Consider the following 10,080-nt stretch of genomic DNA (forward strand, 5'->3'; position numbering starts at 1 on the left):
GCTCAGAAAATCACAATAAAAGTACACAAATAATAAAAGCACAGCAATCGTTATAAAGTATCAGTAAATATTTGTCTAAATGAACAAGAATCCTTGTAGAAGTACTAGTAATGGAACACAGAATTTCAAAGAAGGGTGAAAAAGTGTATCTAGCTATACTTGTCACTAAAGACTTTAGAAAAAATAGGCAGTTTTAAAGACTGGGTGAGATGTTAGCAGGTTGATATAAAAGGAAGGAGGAAAGGGAGAGCACGTCTGGTACACAGAACAGCAGTAACTATGGCACAGGGCTGGGAAAATTGAACAGATATTTAGGAACCTGCTTAGAGTTCACTTTGGTTATAGCACAAGAAACATCGGAGAAACAGTGGAGAAAAAGGAAAAAGGGATAGCCCTGTTTTAAGGGAGAACACTGAAAACCATTAAATGTTGGACTAAGGTGCATGTATTTAATGACAGAAATGCACTGAAGTTTTTATTGGAATTTTAAAAACAGAAAATGACATAATTGTTACCCAAGTTAAAAAGTATCAATCCTACAAAATGGAAGTCATATGCAAGATTAGTGACAGGAAGAGACACAGGATCCATCAGATGTCCAGGATGGATATCCAGGACATGTAGCAGAGAATCTTTAGAAAAGTGACTAGGCTGTGAGGGCAAAGAGGATGAAAAAGGGTCAGAGCAATTTTTGAGTTTCAGTTCTATAAAGCTGTCACATAGGGTAGTTTGCAGAATGGGTAAAAAGGGCAAAAGAGAAGACAATGTAGTGTTTGTTCTCGTTTGGTTCACAATGGACACATAAAGGAAAATGTTCTCCAGGTATCCAGTGAAAGATTTTGGTAGGCAGTGGAAAATGTAGCTTTTGGATTCAGGAGGTTATCAGGTATAAAGGACAATTTCTGTGTGGGATTTACAGGGAAGTCAACAAGGGTTGACTAAGAAGCCAATTGGAGGATCCAGGTAAGCTGGGGAACATGTGAGTTATCGTGATCTCCAAGTTTACATGAGAGACTTTAGGAATTACTCAAGTATGAGAATTAGCAAAATGCTCAAGTAGATGAGGGAGAAAATCACAGAGAAAAAAATGTCTCAATAACTCAATTAACTGGAATCATTTAAAAATCACTAGGGCAATTCCTTGCTGGCAAGCTCAGTCGTTTTCTAGAAATGATGTCATATGATGCTACAACCTTTATTTCTAGCTTCTCATCTATAAATTACCTCTAGAATCTTAAAAAATGAAAATAAAGTTCATCTTCTAGCTTAAAGGAAAATATTTGTGTTCATGTGAGATGTGAGGCCGACTCTTGCTTTAACCCTTATTACATGGAATACGTGTGTCCTCTTATGCCCTAAACAGGACACACGTATTCATCAGGGTTTCCTTCCTTCCTTCCTTCCTTCCTTCCTTCCTTCCTTCCTTCCTTCCTTCCTTCCTTCCTTCCTTCCTTTTCTTCTTCTTCTCCTTCTCCTCCTCCTCCTTCTTTTTTTTTTTTTTAACAGAGTCTCAGTCTGTCGCCCAGAAGTGCAGTGGCGTGATCTCAGCTCACTGCAAACTCCCTCTCCAGGGTTCACGCCATTCTCTGGCCTCAGCCTCCCGAGTAGCTGGGACTACAGGCGCCCGCCACCACGCCCGGCTTATTTTTTGTATTTTTAGTAGAGACACCGTGTTAGCCAGGATGGTCTAGATCCTTGACCTTGTGATCCGCCCACCTCGGCCTCCCAAAGTGCTGGGATTACAGGTGAGAGTCACTGCACCCGGCCTCTTTCTTTCTCCTTCCTTCCTTCTTTCCTTCCCTCCTTCCTTTCTTCCCTCCCTCCCTCTCTCTTTCTTTCTTTCTTTCTTTCTTTCTTTCTTTCTTTCTTTCTTTCTCTCTTTCTTTCTTTCCTCCTTCCTTCCTTCCTTTCTTTCTTTCTTTCTTCTGTTTTAAGAGGGTTTTTTTTTTTTTTTTTTTTTTTTTTTAATTGTGTATATGTAACATTAGGCAAAAGTATTTAAAGTTAACAAATTTTTATTTGAGGAATTCCACGTTGTGATTTCTTTCACTCTCCATCAAGGTCACTTTAGATCCTCTAAAGAACGGATGTCAAAATTTATCTTCAAAAGATTTATCCTCAAATTAGCCCTTTTTAATGAAACTGATGCTTATTTTAATCTGGTTGTCCTGTCAGCCCATAATTATTTTATTTTGGTTTCTGTCATCTCCTTTTTACATGGATATACTGATGAAGACTTCAAAATTCACCTACGGAAAAATCAAGAATCTTTGGGGTCTAATTTCTTCAACCAACTTACTTTAGAGTCATTTTTAGTATAGGTGGATCTGCCTGGTTCTTAATTTGACACCCTAAACGATCATACTCAAGAATACTACAGATGTGTGGAATATGCTAATACCTTTAACTCCAGACAACATGTTCTCAAGATAAAAGCTTTTAAAACCAAATGCCATCTTATGTATCAAGTCAACATAAAATTGGAATACAAAATTAATACAGCTGAGGATTTCCCTATATCCCATGCTTTTTAACTATCTATTCTACAGTCCTAGAATCAACCTTTTTAAAATTAAGAGTCAGGGTCTGTCTTTGTTGCCCAGGCTGGAGTAAGTGGTGCCATCAAAGCTCAGTGCAGCCTCCAACTCCTGGAGTCAATCCTCCTGCCTCAGCCTCCCCTTCCTGAGTAGCTGCAACTACAGGCACATGCCCGTATATCCAACGAATTTTTAATTTTTTGTGGAGATAAGGTGTTACTTTCTTGCCCAAGCTGGTCTTGAACTCTTGGCTTCAAGCAATCTTCTAACCTCAGTCTCCCAAAGTGTGGGGATTGAAAGCATGAGTCACTGAGCCTGGCCTGGAACCAACCTCTCTGGTTATCAATACTCCCATTAGTTAACTGTCTCGGGTATCATAATATCCCTTCTTACATGTATCAAAACTCACACTGAACAATCAGTTCCAGGTTGCAAAAGAGGACTTATTTTTTGCACCTATCCATAAGTCTTTGTCCACAAGTTAAACAAAAACATACATAAGTGCAGTCATTAGGGTTTTTTAGACTGCTGAACTCCAAACATTATCTTTGCCTGTGTAACCAAGAAAACAAATTCTAGCTTGACTTTTTAGTAGCTCTAGAGAATGACAACCAGCAAAGCAACTCAAAAGATAAAAAGGAATGCTCTAATTGACTCCTAATAATTACTCCTATTACCAAATGGCAGTCAGTGATTGTTTTCTCCCGTTTCTCCGTTTTTCACATGCTTTCTGATTATAATTTGTGAATCAGCAGGGGAAGAAGGTAGTATGAGGAACTTAGGTATTCTTGTGACTGCTGCAGAAAACAAAATAACTGATGAGTCGAAGAAAACTAGTCTGTGTAATGCATTTTGTGGCCTTTGAAATTATTCCCAAAGTTCATAAAGTGCTTTGTTTTATTCATTTTATTTATTTATTCTAAAGATTTACTCATTAAATATTTAATCAAATTAAATAATTATATAAATAACACATAGGCTGCATAGAATGCTCTGGAGAAAAAACAAAGATAAAGAATGCATGGACTCTGCCCTCAGGGTGCTTCTGGTCTCATAAGAAAGATAAGACATATACAAGAATAACTACAATGCAAAGTAAAACATTGTCGAGAACAACTTGCATTTCTCTTACAGAGTAACTGTTATCATCAGAATGACATTTCCACCATAAACAGCCATAAAAATGAAACACAGGCACTATAGGGCTGTCATACTTGAAAGAATGAAAACACATAAAGTGAGCTTCCTGATGGCTCTAGCCTTTTGCCTGGAGGCACTTTCTAGAAATAATGTGGAGACGTGCTGTCCACGCAGAGAAGAGCGATCTCACTGAGATGGGTAGTCAGAAATCAGAGTTCAAGGCTGCCAGGCAGGCTGTATGTACAGTACAGGAAGAAGTGGTGCTGAGAAGCAGCCATGGAAACGTACATAGCTTTCTCCTTAAGTTCTTGGAGGAACACCAAGCAGCACAGAGAGACCTCATTGAAAAACCAGACATTTATCTGAGACTGCGGAGTGCAGTAGAAGTGCGTCTATCTACTCCAGACCTATAAGACTGACTTTTTTTCTCTTTTGTTTTTGTTTTTGTTTTTAGACGGAGTCTCGCTCTTATTGCCCAGGCTTGAGTGCCATGGTGCAATCTTGGCTCACTGCAACCTCTGCCTCCTGTGTTCAAGTGATTCTCCTGCTTCAGCCTTCCGAGTAGCTGGGACTACAGGTGGGCACCACCATGCCCAGCTAATTTTTGTATCCAATCTCTTGACCTCGTAATCCACCCACCTTGGCCTCCCAAAGTTCCGGGATTACAGGAATGAGCCACCACACCTAGCCAAGATTGACTTTATATCCACCTTTACAAAGCTTTTATAGACCACTGGAAAATGAAGCCCAACTGTTAGTAAACGGTCTACCAAAAAAACCAAACCATCACTCTTAAAAAAAAAATTGGCTTTTGATAAAGTGATATCCACCATAATTTTCATTTTAATTACTAGATGCAAAAAGTGACCAATAACTAATGAATTTTTTGAAAGTCATTAATTATAGACCCAGAAATGACAAAGGAGTTGGAATTAGCAGACAAATGTAAAGGAACTAATGAGCTTAATGACTGAACAGATGGGGAATCTCAGTAGAGAAATGGTAATTGTAGAAAATGTTTACATGGAAATTCCAGACCTTAAAACCTAAAATATCTAAAATTAACTAGTTAGTTAACCACTTAACTAATTAGTACATTGGATACTGTGGAAACAATATCAGAAAAGCTGAGGAAATCACATTAAGAAATAACAAAAATGAAGCACATAGAATAAAAATGCTGAAATATTAAATAATGACAGTCTTAAAGACAGTGGGGAAATATCCAATGTTCTCACATACATGTGATTGGACTCCTAGGAAGAAAGGAGAAAGAAATTGAGATAGAAAATGTATTTGAAGAAATAGCCCCAAATGTTCCAAATTTGCTGAAAATATCAACTCTTAGATCCTAAGCATTCAATAAATTACAAGCAGATTGAACATATACACAACAATAAAGAACTTGTATAACTGCCATCTCTGAAAAAAAAAATGATAAAAAGCAAACTTGTTTTTCTTTTTCTTTTTTTTTTTCAAGACAGCCTCACTCTGTCACCCAGCCTGAGTGCAGTGGGACAATCTTGGGTCACTGCAACCTCCACCTCCTGAGTTCAAGCAATTTTTATGCCTCAGCCTCCCAAGTAGATAGGATTACAGGCATGAGCCACCATGCCCTGTTAATTGTGTGTGTGTGTGTGTTTGTGTGTGTGTATGTATTTTTAGTAGAGATGACGTTTCACCATGTTGGCCAGGCTGGTCTCAAACTCCTGGCTTCAAGTGATCTGTCCGCCTTGGCCTCCCAGAGTGCTGGCATTACAGACATGAACCACTACTCTGGGTCTGAGAAAACCTTAAAAAGCAACAAAACACTAAGTATAATAAACCACAAATAGAAGGAAAACATAAATAAAATGTATTGTATTTCTTACAAAAAAGACAATAATGCAAGCCAGAAGACATTGAAATTCTATCTTAAAAATACTGAAAGAAAAGATAACATGTCAATCTAGAATTCTATAACCAGTGCACATTTTTTAAAAATGATGTTGAAATTAAGACATTTTAAAATAAACAAAAGTTAGAAGAATTCAACACCACAAACTTGCACTGAAAGAAATGTCAAAAAAGGTTCTTCGGACTAAAGGAGAAAAATGTCAGATGGAAATTTGGATTACACTTTGAAATAAAAGCCATGGAAGTAGGAATTACATTGGTGAAAATAAAGACATTTTCTGTTTTTAAAACTTGTTTTTAAAAATTGAACTTTAAGGCCAGGCATGGTGGCTCATGCCTGTAATTCCAGCACTTTGGAGGCCAAGGTGGGAGGATCACGAGGTCAGGAGTTCGAGATGAGCCTGGCCAGCATGGCGAAACCCTGTCTCTACTAAAAGTGCAAAAAATTAGCTGGGCATGGTGGCACGCACCTGTAATCCCAGCTACTAGGGAGGTTGAGGCAGGAGAATCGTTTGAACTCAGGAGGTGGAGGTTGCAGTGAGCCAAGATAGCACCATTGCACTCTAACCTGGGCAACAGAGCAATACTCTGTCTCAAAAAAAAAAAAAAAAAAAAATTTGAACCTTGTTATCATGGCTATCCTTATTCAAACCTCCTAAAGTTTTACCGGTGCAATTATCCTCATAATTGCCCACGGACTTCTTCTGTCCTTACTATTCTGCCTAGCAAATTCAAATTATGAGTGAGTCCACAGCCGAATTATACTATTCTCTTGACGCCTTCAACCATTACTTCCATGATAGTCTTTTAATGACTTACAGCAAATCTTACCAACCTTGCCTTACCCCCCACCATTAATCTAATAGGAGAACTCCTTGTAATAATAGCTTCATTCTCCTGATCAAACACTACCATTATGCTTATAGGACTTAATATATTAATCACAGCCCTTTATTCCCTTTACATACTTGTCACAACACAACGAGGAACATGTACATACTATATTGACAGTATTAAATCCTCCTTTACACGAGAAGAAAATATTTATACATCTTTCACCTATTCTTCTATTATCTCTAAACCCTAAAATTATTATAAGCTTTATACCCAGTAAATATAGTTTAGTCAAAATATTAGATTGTGGGTCTGATAATAGAAGTCTGTAACTTCTTATTTACTGAGAAAGTATGCAAGAACTGCTAACTCATGCCCCCATGCCTAACAACATGGCTTTCTCAACTTTTAAAGGATAAGAGCTATCTGTTGGTCTTAGGAACCAAAAATATTGGTGCAACTCCAAATAAAAGTAATAATCATGCATTTTTCCATTACTGTAATAACCTTAATCTCCTTAACCTTACCAATCATTATTACCTTCATCAACCCTCACAAGAAAATCTCGTACCCATATTATGTAAAAATAGCTATTGTGTGCACATTCACCATTAGCCTCATTTCCACAACAATGTTTATGTATACCAACCAAGAAGCCATCACCTCAAACTGACATTGAATAACAATTCAAACCTTAAACTCTCATTAAGCTGCAAACTAGACTACTTCTCCATGATGTTTATTCCAGTAGCACTATTCGTCACCTGATCTGTTATAGAATTCTCAATATGATATATAAAGTCAGATCCTAACATTAGCCAGTTTTTCAAATATTTACTTATCTTCCTCACCACAATATTAATTCTAGTTACTGCCAACAACCTTTTTCAACTTTGTATCAGATGAGAAGGTGTATGAATTATGTCTTTTTTACTACTCGGCTGATGACATGGCTGAGAAGATGCTAATACAACAGCCCTCCAAGCAATCCTACATAATTGCATTGGTGATATTGGCATCATTTTAGCCATAGCATGATTCTTCTCATCCTCTAATACATGAGAACCTCAAAAAAATATTTATCCTAAATCCTATCCCATATTTTCTTCCATTAATTGGCCTTCTCTTAGCAGCAACAGGAAAATCAGCTCAACTTGGTCTCCACCCCTGACTTCCTTCCACCATGGAAGGCCTAACCCCATTCTCAGCCCTACTCCACTCTAGCACTATAGTTGTGGCTGAAGTTTTCCTGCTTATCCACTTCCATCCATTAATAGAGAATAACATGTTAATCCAAAACCTTACACTATGTTTAGGAGCTATCACCACCTTATTTATAGCAATCTGTGCTTTAACACAAAATGAAATAAAAAAAATTGTAGCACTATCCACCTCAAGTCAACTAGCCTTATAATAGTCACAATCAGCATTAATCAGCTACATGTAGCATTCCTACACATCTGCACCCATGCCTTTTTCAAAACTATATTATTTATATGTTCAGGATCCATCATCCACAACCTCAGTGATGAACAAGACATCTGAAAAACAGGAGGACTATTTAAGACTTTACCCCTTAGTTCAGCCTCCCTTATTACTGGCAGCCTAGCACTTATGCCCTTCCTCACAGGCTTTTGCTCTAAAGATCTCATCATCAAAAGCACAAATATGTCATATACCAATGCCTGAGCCCTCACTATTACTCTCATTGCCACTTCTCTAACAAGTTTCTACAGTATCCAAATTATTTCCTTTGCCCTCATAGGACAACCCTGCTTCCCAACCCTAATCAACATTAATGAAAATAACCTTTCCCTAATAAATCCAATTATAATGCCTTATAATCGGCAGTATATTCGCTGGATTTCTAGTCACCAATAGCATTATCCCTACTTCATCTCCTCAAACAACAATACCACTTCATCTAAAACTTACAGCCCTAAGCATAGCCATCCTAGGACTCTTACTGGCAATGGAACTTAGTTTTATAACTAATACTCTTAAAATAAAATACCGATTACAAATATTCAACTTCTCTAATATACTAAGATTTTACGCAATCACAATTCACTGTACAACCCACCGTAAGGTATATACAAAATGAAATAAAATATACAACAACAGTGGAATAAAGGATGAGGAAGCAGAGAAAGTATGTTGTTGTAGATCTCTCATCTAATATGTGAAGTGGTATGTAATATTGCTGTTTTGACAGAGACTGTGATATGGTCTCTGTTTGCATGCTGCAAACCATAGACCCACCTCTAAAACTAAAACAAAAGTGTATTGTGAATGACAATAATCAAGATAAGACAGAATACACATGCACACACCACTTATTAATCCTAAAGAAGCAAGGAAAAGAAGCAAAGGGAAACAAATAATAGAAGAACCAAATAGTGGGAGAAATGACAGGATGTAAACCCAATTACATCAATAATTAATTTAAATGCAAATGGATGAAACACTCTAATTTAAAGTACAAATTGTCTGTCTAGAAGACATCCATACAAGATTCACTATATGCTTTTAACAGGAAATTTATTTTACATGTAAGAACACAACTAGGTTAAAAGTACAATGATGGGAAAAGATATACCATGCAAACTTTAATCATAAAACAGCTGGAGTGGGTAGAAAGTATATGCTTCAAGGCATGGAGTATTAACTGAGATAATGAAGGACATTTCATAATGATAAAAAGTTCAATTCTTTGGCTGGGCGTGGTAGCTCACACCTGTAATCCCAGTAGTTTGGGAGGCCAAGGTGGACGGATCACGAGGTCAGGAGATCGAAACCATCTTGGCTAACATGGTGAAACCCCGTCTCTACTAAAAATACAAAAAAATTAGCCGAGTGTGGTGGCAGGTGCCTGTAGTCCCAGCTACTTGGGAGGCTGAGGCAGGAGAAGGGCATGAACCCAGGAGATGGCTTGCAGTGAGCCGAGATCATGCCACTGCACTCCAACCTGGAAGACAGTGAGACTCCATCTCAAAAAAAAAAAAGTTCAATTTTTCAAGGAGATATATATGCCCACTTTATAAAAGAAACTCAAGATATGTAAAACAAAAACTGAGATAATTAAGGAGAAATAGACAAATCTGCAATTATAACTGGAGATATTAACACTTCTGTTTCAATTATTAATAGAAACAGTAAACCAAAAGTAACATAAAAAATGGTAAGGATATAGAAGATCTGATCAACACCCTCAGTACACTTGACCTAATATAACAGTTCATAAACCAGCAGCAGAATACACATGCTCTTCAGGTACACATGGAATACTTAAAAAAGTGCACCATATGATGAGACATGTCTCATTAATTTAAGACTACTGACATGACACAGAGTGTATTTTCCAAACATAAGAGAAGTAAAGTAGAAATTAAAAGCAGAAAGATATTTGTAGAATCCCAAATATTTTTGACTTTTGAAAATCAAAAATCAATTTTTTTTTTTTTTTTTTTTTTGAGATGGAGTCTCACTTTGTTGCCCAGGCTGGAATGCAGTGGCGTGATCTCTGCTCAGTGCAAGCTCCACCTCCCAGGTTCACACCATTCTCCTGCCTCAACCTCTCGAGTTGCTGGGACTACAGGTGGCTGCCACCACCCCTGGCTAATGTTTTGTATTTTTTTATGAGAGACAGGATTTCACTGTGTTAGCCAGGATG

General features: G+C 37.5%; 1 non-coding gene across 1 annotated transcript; it reads right to left on the minus strand.

Moving 5' to 3' along the window:
* Positions 1-2,915: 2,915 nt before the first annotated feature.
* LOC111546703 lies at positions 2,916-3,043 on the minus strand. The gene has a single exon (XR_002732879.1). It is a non-coding gene; the product is annotated as a small nucleolar RNA SNORA40 (small nucleolar RNA).
* Positions 3,044-10,080: the final 7,037 nt, after the last annotated feature.

Source organism: Piliocolobus tephrosceles, chromosome 9 (genome assembly GCF_002776525.5).
Source record: "Piliocolobus tephrosceles isolate RC106 chromosome 9, ASM277652v3, whole genome shotgun sequence".
NCBI lineage: Eukaryota > Metazoa > Chordata > Mammalia > Primates > Cercopithecidae > Piliocolobus > Piliocolobus tephrosceles.